The sequence below is a fragment of the Amborella trichopoda genome, chromosome 3, assembly GCF_054954075.1.
Source record: "Amborella trichopoda isolate Santa Cruz 75 chromosome 3, AtrichopodaSantaCruz75HAP2 v2.0, whole genome shotgun sequence".
Lineage (NCBI taxonomy): Eukaryota > Viridiplantae > Streptophyta > Magnoliopsida > Amborellales > Amborellaceae > Amborella > Amborella trichopoda.
The window spans coordinates 29,341,235-29,360,874 of record NC_142338.1 but is presented as its reverse complement, the minus strand read 5'-3'; positions in this window follow the sequence as shown (position 1 = coordinate 29,360,874).

Below are 19,640 nucleotides of genomic sequence, written 5' to 3'. Positions count from 1 at the left end.
CCTACTCAACCCTCACAAACTCTCCAATAAACATCGGTTGCACAACAAGGTCAACCAGTACCCCAAAACCAACCTTCATCATCTAAGCCTACCTCACAACCTTCCATGCCACCCAAACCCGTGGTGAGACCAAGAGGTCAAAAGGTTGAAGATGATAAAGTCAACTATGATGTGGTTGGGCACCTGAGAATGCTTCCTACTCTTCTTAGCGTCTATGACGCCCTTATGCTTTCAAGAGACTATCGTATAGCCCTTGTTCAAGCTCTATCTTACCCTGAGTTGTATGAGACCAAAGTAGAGCCCATCAAAGTAGGCCCTGCAATTCTAAAAAATTTTATGGCTGTCACTTTCTCGGATGACGACCTGCAGTTGGGAGGAAACTTTCACAACCGGCCTCTCTTCGTAACCGGTGAGTTACATGCGTGTCTCATCAATCGAATTATGATAGATGGGGGATCAGCAGTCAATCTCATCCTAAGAAGGATTCTCACTCGTCTAGGGCTGGGATATGATGATCTCACACCCACGAACATCACAGTTCAGGGATTCAATCAGTCGGGTGAGAAACCAGCTGGCACTGTCCATCTTCGACTCAAGATCGGTGAATTAAACGATTATGCCCAGTGCATGTAATCGACATCGACACCTCATGAAACATCCTCCTGGGACATCCTTGGCTGCATGATTAAGACATGGTTCCATCCACCCTTCATCAGTGCTTTAAGTACGGCCAGGATAGGAGACAATACACACATTATGTCGATGCAAAGTATTGCTTTGCAGAGCCGGTACCACCTCAAGAGCCCAAGGATGATGAACAAAGACCTGTAAGAAGAGCAAAATTATCTCCCCATGAGGATGCTGAGGATATAGGACGAGAGCTCCTGGATATGTTCAAAGAAGATGAGAAGAAAGGCAAAATCCTCCCTCTGACTTCTATCGACACCAACACTCCATATCCCCTCCCTGAAGCATTACCTCTTTCCCCTAAAGATGAGTCTCTTTCCTCCTCTTCCAGTCCAGTGATTACTGATGATCCCAAAGAAGCCATGGGAGTAGAAACTTTGGCCCCAAGGGTCACTTACATGCAAGATCAGCAAAAGGTCTTGCACATCCCAATTGCACTCCTTGAGGCAGAAGTGTCACGCCAGCCAGATCGCAAGGTCCTTAGAATCCCAGAAGATATCCCTCATATGGCCCAAGGATTAGCCCAGGCATGGGACCCTCTGAGAGTCCTAAGCATCCTTGATACCTTGACGTCAGAGAGGCCAAATGAGAACTGCTCGACCTACCATCAAAGTTAAGTAACTCTTGCTGAGCTAAAAAAGGAAATGTAATATCTTCAAGACCAATTAGAAGCCTTGCGCAAAGGGAAGGCCAAAATAGAAGAACCCCCTTCAATATGGACGCTTCAAAACCCCTTGAGGGATTCATGCATGAATCAAAGAGTTATGATCGACATGAGACCTTGAAGAACTTATCCCATCCGAAGCCCAAAACCTCCCTTGAATGGAGTCGCTACAGTCAGCAAGCTCATCACATCATGAGGATGATGAACTATGAGCCCCTGACTAATCAAGGGCTAAGAGGCGAAAAGGGAATTGCTGCTCCATTCGAAGTCATTGGGGCTGCATCTGCCTGCCACACCACAAGGCATGGGCTTAGGTACTCTACCTCTTCTCATCTCTCTCTCTGAAAAGATGGACACAATGAAAACCCGAAAGGGCATTGTAGGCAAAAATGTCAAAAGACGGACATAGGGAAAACCCGAAAGAGCACCATGGGCAAAAACGTCAAAAGACGGACATGGTGAAAACCCAAAAGGGCACCGTGGGCAAAAGCATCAAAAGAAAAAGAAAAGAAACAACAATAACGGGGCATGGTAGCACCACCAGCTATCGTGGGCAAAAGTCGTTAATAAAAAGATGGGCGCAATGAAGACCCGAAAGGGCTTTGCGAGAAAATCAGGGGAAGGGCTCCTTATTGTCATATAGTCTCCTGGAAAACAGTAATGAAAAATGAAGAGATACAAGTCGTAAATAACATAAGCAAAAGACAAAAAGAGGCGTTTCATTCTTATAATCAAAATGAGTGCACAACCATCTGTATACAAAAAAAAAAGGAAGAAGTGTGGCAGGCTTACTACACCCAAAAGAAGCAAAAGTTACAGAGGAGACAATCGATGCAAACAAAGAAAAATTTTTCATGAAAAGAAGCTATAGGTTACATATACAACTTTTCATTACAAGTGCGAAATCTCGAAGATTCAAACCTATGGAATGCGAGGGAGTGTCAGCGTTGCTCTTGCATCTAAGGAAATGAGAAGCGATTGACTATTAACATTGCTCTTGCGTATGAGGAAAATAGAAGCGGTGGACGATCAGCGTTGCTCTTGCATCTGAGGAAAATAGAAGTGGTTGGCTATCAGCATTGTTCTTGCATCTGAGGAAAAAAGAAGCCGTTGATTATTAGCGTTGGTCTTGTATATGAGGAGAAGAGCGCAGTTGATCACCAGTATTGCTCCAACATCAGAGGAACGAAGAAGGGTTTTAGATCGAGTATATCAGACATATAAAGCAGATTACTCTGGCAAGAACTAGCTTCTGAAGGAGAGCACGCCCTGTTTGCAGTAAGTGCCCTTCCACAGAACAACATGGAGTTCACAAATGTGCTTGAGGACTTGACGTCCAACAGACTTTGCGAGCCAGTCAGGACTTCCCCTAAGTAAGCCCCTAATTCTCAGAGAGTTCATCAACAAGGAAATGCGCTCAGAAAGTCCTGACAGTGGATATGAGCATTTTCCCTCTTGAGTGATGGTCCAAGCTGATGAACACGCCAAGCTGCTGTGTATGTTCATTACCGAGCACGAAGCCATTACGTGCCTTTGCTATCGTACATACTCATTGCTGAGCATGTTAAGCCGCCGAACATGTCCATTGCCGAGCATGAAAGACGCCATGTGCGTTTACTGTCATGTACACTCACTGCTGAGTGCGATAACTGTTGGGTGTGCGCCAAGTGTTTGCCGCTGGGCATGATCACTTTCGTGCAAGACCACTTCCGTGCACGACCACTGCTGCGCACGACCACTGCCGTGCACGACCATTGCCGAATACACTCCCTGCCAGGTGCGATTAGCCACCGTGCACAAAATCTTAACAAGTGTGTCTCTTTACACTGTGCACTCACCACGTGTTCTCATGCGACTCTTCAGCTACCTGACCCCTCAGTTGCCCTACAACCCTGCGGTTGCTCGGTGACCCTTCGACTACCTGATCTCTCAGTTTACCTGCAACCCTTTGGTTGCCCATGACCCTTCGGCTGCCTGACCCTACAGTTGCCCTGCAACCCTTCGGTTGCTTAGTGACCCTTTGGCTGCCTTGCGGATGATGACCCTTTGGCTGCACGCAACTGTCTGGCTTCCCTTACTGGAACACCCTACACAGTCGTCGAAAAAACTCCTGGCTCACTGCCAAGCCCTTCCTCCTTCTTCCTGGTGCTTCCCTATCACCAGAACCTGTCAGAAAACGTGCCCCTCATCGGAAAGTCTCTGCAAAAACTCTCGGTCACTCACAGTTGTCTATTCTTGTAAGGACCACAAATTTTATGGACTTAAGATGCTCATGGCTATAGAGATAAGAGAAGGAAACACACGCCTGACGCAAAGGAAGAAGGCGCACTGCCACACATGTATAAGCTATCGCTGCTCATGAAAAAGGAGGCATGGCCTTGAGTGTAAGGAGGCCTCGTCGCACGTGCAAGAGACAACGCCACTTGTGAACTGGACTAACGCTGTGCGTATAAGAGTATCGCTGGTTGTGTAAGAAGGCGTAGCGCCAGCTGTGTAAGAAGGCGTAGTGTCGGCTGTGAAGAAGGCATAGCGCCGGCTGTGTAAGAAGGCATAGTGCCTGCTCTGTAAGAGAGGAGGAAGCCTAGCGTCGACTGTGAAGAACCCAACGTCGATTGGAGCATTACTGCTCGTATATTGGACTATCACAGATTAAGAAGTGTGTTATCGCCGGATGTATTTCTGAGTGTGCAGCGTCAACTGTGTTTCTCTAACATGCATGGGTTGTGTGTGCCACTTGTTGAGTGCATGCTAATTTGACCACCACTTGTCACTTGTTGCCCTTTAATATTTTATAAATAAAGCACTTCTCATCTCTCCAAGAGCTTTTGCTCGCTCTCCCTCGCCCATGTCCTTTTCTCTCTCTCTAGAGCCCAAGGGAGAACCCTTTTTGTTGCTGCCGTTGGGGAGTCTTGCCAAGAAGGTTGAAATGGTCTATGTGTGGAGTTTAGGAGCACCGTGAAAATTAGGTAAGTGAGCCTAGCTATTATGCATCAATAAATTATAGGGATTTATGCTAAGTGTTGAAAATGGCGAAAAATGATAAGATGAAATGTATGAGTATGAATGCATTGTGATGAGCTTGAAATCTCAGATGCCATGATTGATTGAACCATGTATATGATTCTATATGTGGTAGAAATGTGTGAAGTAGTTCACTTGTGGGAATAGTTTAATATGAACTTGGTTTGCATCAAGATTTTTTTTGGTTTATACTCTATTGAATGTTCTCGAATGTATGTTAAACTTGAAAAGGCAAATTTCCAAAACTGTTACGGTATTTGCATCGAACTTTTCAGTGGTCAAACGACATCCAAATGGACCCAAACCAGTTTTGAATGAATAATATGGTTGTATTTTTCAACTTTAAATTTATATAATCTTGAAATTCCCCATGGATTAGACATTATGCTTCACAATGTGTGGGTATGTTACTGTTAAAAGATCGTAGAAAATTTCTGAACGGTTACTCTTTTCGTACCAAACGTTTGACCTACCAAATGATATTAAAATTCTCTTAAATAACCTCCATGTAATAAATATATGTGACTACTATGATGTTTATGTTTTAACCTTGCCCAAATTATTCATAAATGATTGGCCATGCTTTAAATTGTGTATATAGGTCACTGTTGGCAGATTTCACTGGTTTTCACATCTGCTACCTCTGTGGTCATAAGTTTTTACTAGTCAAACGGAGTCTGAAGGCTTCCAAACTACTGCCAATTGAAATATGTGTGTGTGTACTAAAAGTTTTATGTTGAACTATTTTTGAAATTTCCCGTAGGTTGAGAGTTATGACCCAAGATGTGAGGGTATATCATTGTTCACAGTTGCAGGAAAATTCCAGCAACTATCACTCACTTTGTGTTGAGATTTTGACCTACCAATTATTTTCCAAACACCTTCAAACAATAACCATTTTAAATATCTGTGTGTAAAATTATAGTTTCATGTTTTGATCATTTTGATATTCTCTTTAGATTGGGAGTTATGCCTTCGAGAAAGGGGTTACGTCATTGTTACATAACAAAGAGAATTTCAGATTTGTGCCTATTGTAGAAATGAATGGTTTTAAATGGTTTTTCACTCAAACTCTGATCAAATGCATTCAATTCACTTTTAGATGAGCCTTAAGTGAGTCTATTTTGAAATCAACTTTTGAATCATACTAAAGCTCTCCACTGTTTGAAAATAGCGCTTTTTCCTATGAGGGTGTCGCAGTTGTGGATGAAATGAAATTATATTCACTTGCTGAATGAAATTATATTCACTTGCTGAATGTACTTAAATTTTATTGAAGGGCCTCCCTGTGATGAGTTTTACATATTAACTTCTCTGGAACTTACGAGTAATGCTATGCAATCGTGTAATGAGCGATCATTTGATAAATGCGCATGCTCTGTGATAGCCCTGTAGTACATATTGCATGAATGAGACTACGAGTCATAAATGTTAATTGACAAGTGTAAATGCCGTGTGATAGCTCTGTTAAGATGGATGCCTCATGCTAGTGGCATAGTGTACATGTTGGTTATATATTTTTGAATAATACTCAGACATTGTTAATGAGACTAAAATTGTCAGTCATGGGGTACTGATTGAGCACGAGTAAAGACCAATGTTTGATTGTTATGTTCTGATGCTGTCTACTGACCACTACGCAATGGGCCACCCATTGGTAGTGGGTACTGTTATGTTATGATACTATGATTTTGAACGCTACGCAATGGGTCACCCTTTGGTGGTGCGACTGAAGCGATGCATGCTATGAGCATTCTTAGGTAGGCCTTGTGTGTGTTGCATGCCCAAGATTGATATGAATCGGTGTCTCCTTTAAGAGTATTGCAAGGCCTACTTATGCGATTGATGTCAATGAGGTGCATGCTTTGGGCGTATTGCATGACCTGACCATCTATTTATTGTGAAATGGAAATGTGCTCTATGATAAAGCAAGAGTATACTTTGTTAAGACAAGAACATCTACGTGAAACATGTTCGGTTAGTGATGAATGAGTGATAATGCGAAGTGCATGATTGTTATGTACCATGATGGTGTTTATTAAGGAAAGGTTTTTTGAACTGTTACTTCTCATGATATCTATTATTTGCACTATGAATGTAAATGATAATTATTGTACTGATTGGAGGAGAATTCCGATACTTGAAATGATGCCTGTAATTGATGCTCTAATGAGATTCATGTTTTACCTGATATTTATACTGTGATGGATTTATTAATTATGCTTAATATTTAGACTTACTTACTAGGTTGTTCAGCTCATTCTATTATTTTACCATCTCTGTAGAGCAAGAGTCACAGGTGGAAGACGTGGTGTAGTGGAAGCTGTTGAAGGTTGGGTTTCGGAGCCGATGAAGACACCCTCCCCCATTGTATGTTTTTAATGGGCAGTTTGACCCTAGTTATTGTCTATTGTGGAACTCATGTACTGTTGGGCCTTGATGCCCCAAACTGAGCTGTAATATTTGTGGAAGAATTTTCACAGTGGATATTTGGTGTATAAGAATTCTATTTCTTGTTGTTCTTTTGCCTTTTGAATCATTGCTTTTAGTTCCTTGCCATGGTTTGCTTTGTTTACTGTGTTAATAAAGCGATGAGCGTACTCCAACTTGAGTGGCATTCGCTACCTGTGGATCACGAACCCACACCCGGTCACCTTCCGTCAAGTACGGTAGGGGGGTCGGGGGTGGGGTTGTGACAATTCCCTTCACTGGAAAAGGCTTTATGATTAGTCGAAATCCTCGGTCGCCAGAAGCCCTTTTCTCACTATTAAAAAATCACTCAACCGTTTTACCTTTTGGTAAAACAGTAAAAGGGGTTTTCACCCCTTTTATATCCAGGGCTTCCTGAAACTACCATGCACAAAATGGAAATTCCACTCAAGTCTAGAATTCCAAATGGCGATAGGCCGGGGCGGGTTGGATCTAGGTCCGGGTCCAAACCACAGCGTGCCACTGTCGAGCGCGTTCCCTCTCCACATGTTTCCGTCGAGCACGTTTCCTCGCCACACGTTGCTGTCGAGTGTGTTCCCACCATATGTTGCCGTCGTGCGTGTTCCCTTGCCACACGTTGTCGTCGAGCGCATTCTCTCGCCACATATGCTGCTGAGTGCATTCCCTTGTCAAGTGCTGCCAAGCGTAAATACAGCTGTGCCCGCTCGATCGCTGTGCACACCTGGGTGCTCACTGATGTGCACGCATCACTACTGTGGGCACTTTGTTGGCAAGTGCACTTGACCGCCACAAGTTGCTTTTGCATGCACTTTCCACTGCCGAGCGCACCCCTTCTACCTCTGTGCCAATACCTTTTGCATGTCGCTCCATGCATGCCTTCCCTACCCGGCTTGTTCGTGAGCGCATAAGTAAGGTCCAACCATCCCCATTGGAGTCACATTCATGCCTTAACCTTTTATCCTCAGGGAGTCATATTCACTTCCTAATCCCCAGTGAGTCCATTTCCGCCTACCATCCCTCACTGAGCCACCTTCACCGTCTGAACACACTGCCATAAATGGTCTCGGCCATTTTATCCCCAGTGAATCAAACCAACATCCACAAGCCCATGGAACATCATACACTTCATATCTCCTAATGAGTCCACCCCTTTATTGGCAACCCACATACATGGTGACTTATCATGGTCCACCTGTAGGACCCTAAACTATAGTGCATGTCCTGACCGCAAGATGTTAAATTGCTTTGCACAACGGTCCAGCTGTATGACCCTAAACTATAGTGCACGTCCTGGCCGCATGACGTTAAAGAACTTTGCACAATGGTCTAGCTGTATGATCCTAAACTATAGTGCACGTTCTGGTCGCATGACGTTAAATTGCTTCGCGCAATGGTCCAGCTGTATGACCCTAAACTATAGTACATGTCCTGACCGCATGACATTAAACTGCTTCGCACAACGATCCAGTTGTATGACCCTAAAATTTAACACACGTCCTGACGCATGATGTGAAATTGCTTAGTACAGGTCCCGGTGGAATGACCTTAAACACGCCTCCATACATGTCCACACCATCTCCATTTCCTCCCCAGTGAGTCCATCTCCATAACCCTTCGAGAACTCGCAACATTCCTCAGTGAGTCGAACCCACGCTCATGAAACCACGGTGAGCCATTACACTATCCATACTTACCGTCAGCTAGTCGGTCACCATTATCCATCTTCCATACAACATCCATCATGCATAGATGGTCTCGTGCCATCTCCCCCAAATGAGTCAACCCACCACCATACTCATTTCATAGCCTCCACAGACCGTCATCCACTGCCATCATGGTCCCGCTGTATGACCCAAAACTACAGTGTACGTTTTGGCTACATGACATTAAACTGCTTTGCCCAGGTCCTGGAGGCATTACCTTAAATACGCCCCCACAAAAAAACGGGCATGGTGTAAACCCGAAAGGGAAACGCCATGAGTAAAAATGACGGATGGGCATGGTCATGAAACCATAAGTAAGAGTGTTCCGTAAAATCAAAATCAGGCATGGTGAAAACCCACAAAGGGTACTGTGAGAAAAAATGGAAAAAGGGCAGACATGACCACCAGGTCATGGGCAAAAGAGCCTAATAAAAAGGAGGTTGGTGAAAACCATCTCTACGGCACCGCTTCCACTTGTCCAAGTGAAAACCCGCCAGGGCACTCAAACCAATAAGCATGTTGATGCAGCGCTCGACTCCTAAGGCCGCTTCAGCCGGCATTTCAAGAAAAAAATTCTTGGTAGTAGGATGCCCTGTTATCAGGACCCAAAAACAAGAGCTTCAAGAAAAAAAAAAATCCAACAGCCTGAGTCCATTCATGAAAGGACCCAAGAGTCAGAAGAATCACTGAGACGACAAGTCAGGGTTTCATGCTAAAGGACCCTATTCCCAAGAAGTCAACTCGAAAACATGAAAATACATCCTGACAGGCGAAAGATGCTTCCACAGACAAGAAACTGTCAAACTAGTCAATACCTGCCCACAATAACCAGGGTGAACCCTAGTGGCCGCCTCTCCAAAACCCCTCTCTGGCCGGACCTGACGTTTGGGACAACCAACAAAAAGCACTCGACTGGGCTCGACAGGGTAGAACCCATAGAGGTACCCTACTTGTTAAAGCTAACCTGCTGTAGCAGTAAAAATACCCACTAAGAGCTCCTTGGCTGTCTATCCAAAGTAAAACTCCTTTGACTGATTGGGAAGAAAGCCCTTAACCAAGGCCCCCGACTTCCAGACAAGCTTGAATTCTGACCGACTAGGTCTACAAGCCCTTAAGTAAGGCCCCAAGCTGTTGGAACCAAAATAAAAACGTCCGATAAGGCTGAGGACTCTAAACACATCCCCCAAAAAGTCTCCACATCTGGGTCCACAACAAGGTCCCCATCATCAGAGCACCTTGATCACCCCTCCGGGAAGCAGATTTGCACTAGTGTCCCTTTGATGTTCGTGTGATCTGGTGGCCAGGAAGAAAACTAAAGTCGAAGGAACAATTTTGTTTTCGAATGTTGTACTTCTCACTTCTCTCGAAGCACAACATTCAGTGAGGCAAGATGTTTGAGGTCATTTTTCATCACTTGTATCTCCGGTGCAAATAAGGAGAGACCAGTTCACGACCTAGGTCCGCAGGTACCAAAATGTCTGTGGACTACGGAAGCCGTAGGTTAATAAGCCTAGATCCAAAAGTGAAATTTTCAACAGTATCGAAATGGCATAAGAATATTCAGGATTGTGCCTAAGAGTCTCTTAAGAATACCTGCCAAGTTGTGTCGCAATCCGACGAGTTTTAGGTAGTGCAAACGACAAAACAGTTTCAGGAAATTCGTCCTTTATCATGTTGAAAATGGAATTTGAACTGCAACACTATTATCAAAGCGTCAAATGGTATCCATACCATCTCTATTGGATTTAGAATGTTCAAAACCCTCGGGTACCAATTTTCAGCTCGTTTGCACGCTTCTGTAATAAGTTATGACCACATTACCTAAAATGGGTAGGTCATACACTATTATGGTGCACCCTCGGTGAACTAGTTTCCATTAATAGAAATTATGGTTCTCAATTTTGGAGGCCAACTTCACATGGTCATATCTTCCTCATCCCAGGTCAGATCATCCCAGGTCAGATCAAGCTCAAATTTTAGGAGCATGTTCGTTTGGATGACCTGGTTGATTTGATATGCTGCATGCATAATGACACGGGCCGAGCCGAGAGAAATCGAAGAGATAAATTCACCGGAAAACTTCCAAAATTAGTAGGAAATTTCTAGCAACATGTCTTCTCGATCAAATAGCCATATCACAACGCTCGCGGGTCAGATTGACCTCAAACCAGACCCATTATGAGCACAAGGTCAGAGGCTTCATTTGAGCTGAACCTCATGCGTGATGGACGGTCAAATTCGATGCACATTGAGTCCAAGGTCGCTGAACTTTCGGCCACAAGAATCCAAACTCCGGCCAAAGTTTCCCAATTTGGAAAACCATCATCAAGCTGTTCTTTTTGCAAAACTATCGTGGAAACATGTTCGACACGATACAACAAATAAACCGGCAAAAAACACTGAGAAACGGGTTGAATCCTAAATCTAAGATTGCATGTTTTCCCATGTTTTGTCGTGTCATGATCATAGTCTGAGAGTCTGATATAGGGCTCGAAATGGGTATTAAAACGATCAACTTTTTGAGCCGATCAAGAAAATATAATATTTTGACCGGATGAAGACCGAAAGGATCCCGAACGAATCTCGAAAGATCGTGAAGATTGCATGGGCATGATAGGGACTTATTTGAAATTTCACAGATTATTGGTGCAGGGACAAAATCATCATTTTGCCCCTATTTTCTTAATTTTTGTAATTCATTTAATTGTTAATTTTCAACAATTAGGTCAAAATTGATTGTATACCTATGTTTGGGTCCCACTTCTATATAAGCATGTATCATCATCATGTAAAAGGGTCTTCAATTATCAATAAAAAATTCTCTTTTTGCTTAAGTTTTTGGCCACAGTTTAGAGAGAGAGAGAGGAGAGAGAAGATCTTGGCGGGTACCCTTAGCTCTACAAGTAACTTTCTCTCTCCTTTATCTCTTCTTTCTCGCTCTTCTTTCTCTCTCTTCTTCTTCTTTCTCTTCTCTCTGTATCTCTTAATAGTGCACACTATCAAGCATGATCTTCCTTTCTCTCTCCTCTTTCTTTCTCATCTTCTTCTTTCTCTCTCGTTTTTCTTTCTCTTCTCTCTGTCTCACACGACAGTGCACACCGTCGAGCACGTTCTTTTTCTTTCTCTCTCTTCTTTCTCTCTATTCTTCTTCTCTCTCTCTCTCTCTTCTTTCTCTCTATTCTTCTTCTCTCTCTCTCTCTATCTCTCTCTCTCTCTCTCTTCTTTCTCTTCTCTCTGTCTCGCACGACAGTGCACACTGCTGAGCACGATCTTCCACTTTCTTTTTCGTCTTCTTCTTTCTCTTCTCTCTGTCTCGCATGGCGGTGCACACTGTCGAGCACGTTCTTCTTCTCTCCCTCTCTTCTTTCTTGCTCTTCTTCTCTCTCTCTTTCTTCTTTCTCTTTTCTCTGTCTCGTAAGGCAGTGCATGCTGTCGAGCACGATCTTCTTCCTTCTCTCTCATCTTTCTATCTCTCTTTCTTCTTTCTCTTCTCTCTATCTTGTACGGCAGTGCACACTGCCGAGCATGACCTTCTCTCTCCCCACTCCTCTTTCCTTTTTCTTTCTTCTTCTTTATCTTCTCTCTTCTTCTTTCCTATTCTCTCTCTTCTTCTTTTCTTTCTCTTTCTTCTTCTTTCTTATTCTCTCTCTTCTTCTTTTCTTTCTCTTCCTTCTTCTTTCTGTTCTCTCTCCTCTTCTTTTTTTTCTCTTTCTTCTTCTTTCTTTTTCTTCCGCTTCTTTTCCTTTCTCTCCCTTCTTCTTTCCTTTCTCTCTCTTCTTCCTTTTCTTCTCTCTCCTTTCTTTCTCTCTTCTATCACGTACGACAGTGAGCATTGCCGAGAGCGACCTTTTTCTCTCCTCTTTCTTCTCTCTGTCTCTCACGATAGTGAATATTGCCGAGCGTGACCTTCTGTCTTTTCTTTCTTTCTTCTGTCATGCATGACAACGTACACTGTGGAATGTGACCCTCTATTTCTTCCCTCTGTCTCGCATGGTAGTGAATACTGCCGAGTGCGACCCACTCTCTCTTCTCTCTTTCCTCCATCTCGTACAACAGTGAGCACTATCGAGCGTGACCTTTTCCTCTCTTCCCCTTCCTATCCTGCACGGCAGCGCATACTGCCAGACGTGACACTTCTCTCTTTCTCCCTCCTCTTTGTCTTACATGGGAATGCATACCACCGAGCATGACCTACTCCTCCTCTATTCTCTCGTTCTCTTTTACTTGATTGACCAGAGGGCAAACTGAGCCTTGTGCCGCTGTGCCAGTCTTGTCGTCGAGTAGCCTAGCCGTCGTACCGGTCTAGTTACCATGCCCGTCTAGCTGTTGCGGCAGACCAGCCATTGTGCCAGTCTGGTCGTCGAGCAGTTTAGCCTTCATGTCGGTTTGAGTCACTGTGCCCGTCTAGCTGCCACGCCAGACCAGCCGTCGCGTCAGTCTTACCACAGTGCCAACTTAGCCACCCAGTCAAACTTCTTCTCTCTCTTTCACTCCTCTTCTCTCTTTCGCTTCGTCTCTTTTTCTCTCCTTACCCCCTCTCATTTTCTTTGTTTTCTCTTTAAAAATTCCCTTCTCTCAAATATTCATCTTTTATTTAACCACTCTTCTCTTTCCCTTCATTGTAAAATATGTAATAAGAGTCTATTATTATGGAGACATCATAAGGCTGCCGAATTGACATAGACTTCATTATGTTAATTCTTTCATCTTCTTTTGAGTACATACACATGTGTGCGCTCACCCTATGACAAGGTGCAGTTCTCAGACCCACTTCTCTGTACTCTAATGTGTGTGTGTGTTTGCAGGTAAGAAGAAACAGGTCAAGGGAAGCAATTTCGAACTGGCCACAGGCTAGGAGGCATTCCACGTGATCTAAGAGGGCACCAATGCGAGCTAGCCCGAGCATGTCACGGACCCACGTGAGCTAAGTCCCGCCTCACGACTCAAATTCCTCTCTTACCGATAGGTATTCCTGCCCGTATCTTCCTTACGCGGTTCTCAAGAGAGTGGTTTCAAGTCTCGGATCCATTTCGAACTCGAAACCACGCCACTAGGTCAACCAGACCCAGAGGGCAAGATCGAGGCATCTAACCAGTGATGAGGGTAGGAGAAATAACTGTTCATTTTAGCCTATAGACATTGTGTATTATTTTCCACATATATATGGAAAATGATCCTATGAGCCAGTGGGCTCATAAGAAAAAATGAGCCCAATATCTCAGATTGAATCTGGGCCGATCTGATATCACAGATGTCTGGTAGTGTTTGAATTTTAATATTTTTTTCTTCACATTCAAATCACTTCAAATTTTAGGCGTGTGTTCTTCTCATCACGTCGCACCTAATAAAAATATAAAAAAATTAATCCACAAAAATAAATTGATCAAAATACCCCCAAAACTTTACGAGAGTATTTTGATCAATTATTTTCATGTAAAATATTTTTTTGATATTTTTTGAAGATTCAAATATTTTTGATGAACACACGCCTAAAATTTCAAGTGATTTGGGTTTGTAAAAAAAAAAATTAAAGTACAAATACTGTCGGGCATTTGTGATCGTTAGATCGGCCTAGATTTAATCTGGGCTGTTGGACTCATTTTTACTTGTGAGCCCACTGGCTCATAAGATCATTTTTCTATTTATATATATAAGTTACAATCGCTAACTTAATAATTCAAATAATTTTTTGTTATAGATATATTTGTTAAATATATTAAAGAGAGATAAATTAACAACCTTATACAATTATAATTTACAATACAATAGCTTTCTTACTGAATTATACATTCTATTGTTTTAAATAAATTTTATTATATAATAAATAAGATTATAAAATTAATTTTTTTGGGTAAGTCAGTGGGGGAGAAAGCACCCTACCCGAATTTTTCATTAATAGGAAAAAGAAGAGCACATTATTTTATAACCCTATAATAGGGCAGTTGCACCAAATCATGTAATAATAGAAGAAAAAGAAAGTCTGGCAGACGGCGGCCCCAAATTGTTGCACTTGTAGCAGCCGATGCTTTCTTTGCATGAGCATCAACTACCATATTTGCCTCACAAAAAACCTGAGCAATAGTCCACATATCTGCCGAAAGCCTTATACGATAGTTGTCAACTATTTCGTAATTTCCATGGGGTACTGCAATGATCCTGAATATCATCTACTAGCAAAGATGAATCACTTTCTATCTGTATCGAAAAGCAACGCATCTGGATAACTACGAGAATACCCTCTTCAAGAGTCTGAAATTCTGCATAATTATTAGACGCAACTCCAAAGTGTTTAGCGAACGCTACCACAAATCCACTATTGCTATCTCTTATGGCCTCACCCCCTCCCGCGAAACCAGGATTATGCAAGGACCCACCATCAATATTCAACTTATAACACTGAACCTCAGGAAATGACCATACAACTGGGATTGAGGATTTTGACTTCAGCTGACACCAGTTGATCTTTAAGTTTTCAATAACCGTCTTTTCTGGCAAATGGAATGCCCATTTTTTAACTTCTACTTGAGCCTTGACATGTGTAGTAATACGTATTACGACCTGTTCCCTCCTTAGAGCGTTAGTTCTAAAGAATCGTCTATTCCGCTCCTCCACTGATACCAAATTATTATGAAAAAAATAGCCTTCGAGATGTCAAGTAACCACTATGTTTTGAATTTGAAGGCTAACCACCAGCGAAGAATGTCTAGGACTGTAGTACCAGACACAAATCTCTTGCCACATCACCAAGCTAAAGATCGCCAACAACTAGCAAAAAGGAATAGTGAAACAAAAGGTGACATAGATTGTCCTTATTGTTTCGACAAAAAGGGCAAATAGTAGCCATGTGTATACCTTGCTGCTGAAATATGGATGAATTCAGTAACTGATTATGCATAGCTAACCATGAAAACTACTTAGCCCGAGGTAAGGACTGAGATGAGATTTTATATTGAATGAAGTTTCATGCTGGTTAGATTGAGAAAGTTCCATTGGCAGAATGAGTCCATACCAATGAATCGTCCTTAAATAACAAGGGAAGAGTATATCACTCCACATCACCCCATATAGTATGCAGTAAAGTTGAAGGATGTGAAGGCAATGTTCTTGACTGTGGGTTACCACCAATAAAATCTGAAACCTTATGCCCTTCAAGTTCCCTCAAATCAATCTATCCATTTGCATCTAAAGAGTCCCAAATTGACTGCACTGATAGCCAAGGATCCATCAAGAAATCCACTGTCTGCCCATTCCCAATACACCACTAGACATTATTCCTTAGCTGTGATAAACCGATATGAATGCCCTTCCAAGCATGAGAACAATCCCTCTTAGCGACAAAATCCCAAATGGAACACAATTTGAAATACCCGTGTTTGGAGAATTGGGCAAGACAATGGATTTGCTAACATCCTCCATGCTAACTTCATCATATATGCAATATTGAAGTCTGTCATGTCCCTCACCCCTAGGCCTCCCTCCTCTTTAGGGAGGCAAACTGTCCTCCACTTAACAAGATTAACCGCTTTATTTTTTGTAACTCATGTCCATAGAAAGTTCATTTGAAACCTCTCTATAGAGGTTTTCTTTGGCAGCATAAAAGATAATATCCAGAAAATAGCCAAAGACGTCATGCATAAGATAAACATAAGGCTTTCCATGTACCTATCCTACCGATCACCTTTCCATCTAGGATTTGACAATAACTATGTTGAAGATGGCCACGAAACAGAGGTAGCCCCAAATAACGCACCGTCAAGGAACACTCACAGAACCCCAGCTTTCTCAAGATTCGTGCTCGACTGCCATGTGGAACCCCAAAAAAGAAAACGTTGCTCTTCCTAGAGTTTAGCATTTGACCAGTAGTATTCTCAAAATTAGTGATAATCATCTTTATTGAAGAGGCGGATGCATAAGATGCTCAACAAAAATTTTTGGCATCATCAACATAAAGTAAGTGAGAAATCCCATAGTCTCACCCAGATGTGAAGGCTCTGGGTATCAATCCCTGCAACATAGCCTGATATAATTGCATATTAAAGAAATCCATGACTAGTAGAAATAAGTAGGGGGATAAAGGATCTCCTTGTCTCAGACCTCTTCTTCCCTTGAAAAAACCTTTAGAGGAGCCATTTCTCAAAATAGAAAAAAAGGTAGTCAAAATACATAGATGAATCCCTAAAATAAATAGATCTGGGAAACCCAAAGCATGTAACCTCCTCATAATAAATTTTCAAGAAACTCTATCATATGCACTACTCAGATTAATCTGCATACGCATTTTAGGACGAGCTGAATTCTTATAGAAAAGAGACATAATCTCATTCGCCATTAGAATATTATCTGAAATGAGCATACCCTTCAAGAAAGCAGCCTGCCTAGGGTCAATGATGTCCTCGAGAACAACTCTATGATAGTTTGAGATTATTTTACTGATAATCTTATAAAGGACATTACACAAACCAATCGATCTAAAATCCTTCATAACAGAGGTTAGGAATCAAACATATGAAAGCAGAATTGATTTGCTTTAGAAGCTTACCTTTACCAAAGAAGTCCTTGAGGGCCATGTACAAGTCTTTATTAATGATCTCCTAGGCGAATTTATAAAATTGCACTGAGAAGCTATCTAGCCCTAGAGCACTCTCACTTTTTATGTCCGAAATAGTGGCTTTAATTTCCTCTATAGTGACTACTTCAACCAATTTTTCTGTTTGATCCAAAGATAATGAACATGGAGGTAGCAAGCTAGTCCTAAAAAAAACTGATCATATGTCTATCAATATCATCTTTAGAAGCTAGCAAATCCCCATTCTGATCTTTCAGTGATATGATCCTGTAATTTTTTCTTCGAATCATAGTGGAGAGATGAAAGAACTCGGTACTGGAGTCACCGTCCTTAAGCCAATTCTGTCTAGATTTTTGTCTCCATAGTCTATCCTCATGTCCCAAAAACATTTGAAGCCTCCGGGTACTCTCCTGCTCTTCTAACATTAATGCTTCATTCGAGGGATCTGAAGTTAAGCTATCAAGTAAAGAAGATAATTGGAGTCTGACCGCCACAATGGATTCACTAACATGACCGAAGACCTCCTTATTCCATGTACGCAAATCGTCCCTCAATCTTTTTAGTTTAGTCACAAACTTGTACACGGTCGTGCCCCCAACGTTAACTTGCCATGATATAGAGACTATATCCATAAAGCCAAGGTGCTTTTCCCATATCGAGAAATATTTAAATGGTTTTGGATTGACTGGTCCCTCATCAGAAACTGTTACCATTATCGGACTATGATTAGTATTGGCTTTGGGAAGAAGCTCCACCTTGGATTCTGGAACAGCCCGAACCAATCAATGGTTGCCATTGCACGATCTACTCTAGTTCTTATGTACCTCCTGCTGATCTGACTATTGGACCAAGAAAACCATCGCTTAACAACTCCCAGGTCAGATAGAGCACAATTCGTCATGACTTGGGCAAAGTCACTCGAGTCTAATGGTAAAGGAGCTGCTCCCTCCATTTTTTTCCAAGCTGTGTAATAATGTGTTGAAATCCCCCATCACCAACCAAGGCTCTGAAATAGCTGCCCCCATAGTTCTCATATGATTCCACAACAATGCTCTTTGAGATACTGAATTAAAGGCATATACCCCCGAAATTACAGATACACGACCATTGCAAATTCTAGTAGCTTCTACTGATATCCTTTTATCATTAACATCCAACACATTAACTGAATATATCAATGGATTTCATAGGATCATAATCCTGGATCTTTCATTAACCTCACTTGAAATGAAATTATTGTAAAAACCCAGTTTTTCTTGACCACATCCGATTCAACCATGTAGGCAATTTGATCTCTAAAAGAAATAAAATACCAATATTTTGTTGGTTTTTAAGAGTAACAATATTAGAAAATTTGCCTAGGCCTCAAAGGCCCCTTACATTCAAAGCAACAACAGATATAGAAAACTTTAAGATTTTGAGTGCTTAGTAAGGAAGCCCCTACCTTATGTGGAAATTAGGAGATGATGTGCTTTACCACCCCCTTCTTGCCACCAATAACTGCTGTAGATCCCATCATTTGTGACAGCATCAAAGGTTTTTTTACCCCCTCCTCAGGAATATGATCTTGTATACATTTACTAGGACCTTTCACCTTATTAGGTCCATCTGGCATGGGTACTCTAAGCCTCAATTCAGCTGAGGCCATAGAACCCTCATCATTCTCTTTATTGGTGCCTTTATAAGAGATGATTGCACTAACCGAGTTCATGCTAGACTTGTCCTTCAAAGAAGCAATATCATCTGAGATCTTAATATGATGGGAATTCCCATGTATCTCTTCCTGCACACAACTGCGCTCATCAGAGGGTAGGGCAATCGTAGATGCAAGTTCACCCTCACCATTACTAGACGATGACATCTCATTCTCAACAATACCACCCGACTAAGCAATTTCCAAAGCCTTAATCTGCAACAACATCATCTGTTACTCTCTCTTCTTGCTCTTTGGGAAAACCATTAGTATTTCTGATATCCTTGCCAACACAAGACGTATCCGATACCACATCATTCAAAACTTCATCACCATGCAACAGACCCGAGTGGTCCCCTACAGCCAGATCCCTCAACTCTTTTACCTCAGCTTGGCACTGAAAGGTATTAGGAGATTATAAAATTAATTAAATTCGATTAACCGCATATAAACATCATAAATGAAAATGATGGTCGAACTACAACTTAACCTATTGATTCTCCTTAAAGGCCATATTATTTTTCATCGAAGTTCGACTCATCTACAAAACCTCATTTATTATTGAACATGGGACTGCCAACTCCTTTTTGGATATCCACCAAAGATTGGTGGTAAGTTTTTCAATAATATTAAGCAAACTACTGTTTAGAATAGTGTAATGTATCATTTTTGTGGTGGCACTATGTTGTGCTACCCACCGAACTTGCGTAAAATTTATTTTTTAAAAAATTAATATGAATGTAGATTTATTTAAATTGGATATATTATTCCATTATGGATTGAAATTGTCATATGAGTTGCATGTCCTAGAATTTGAAAAAAGGAAGTTCTTTATTGTGTTTTTATTAGACTAAA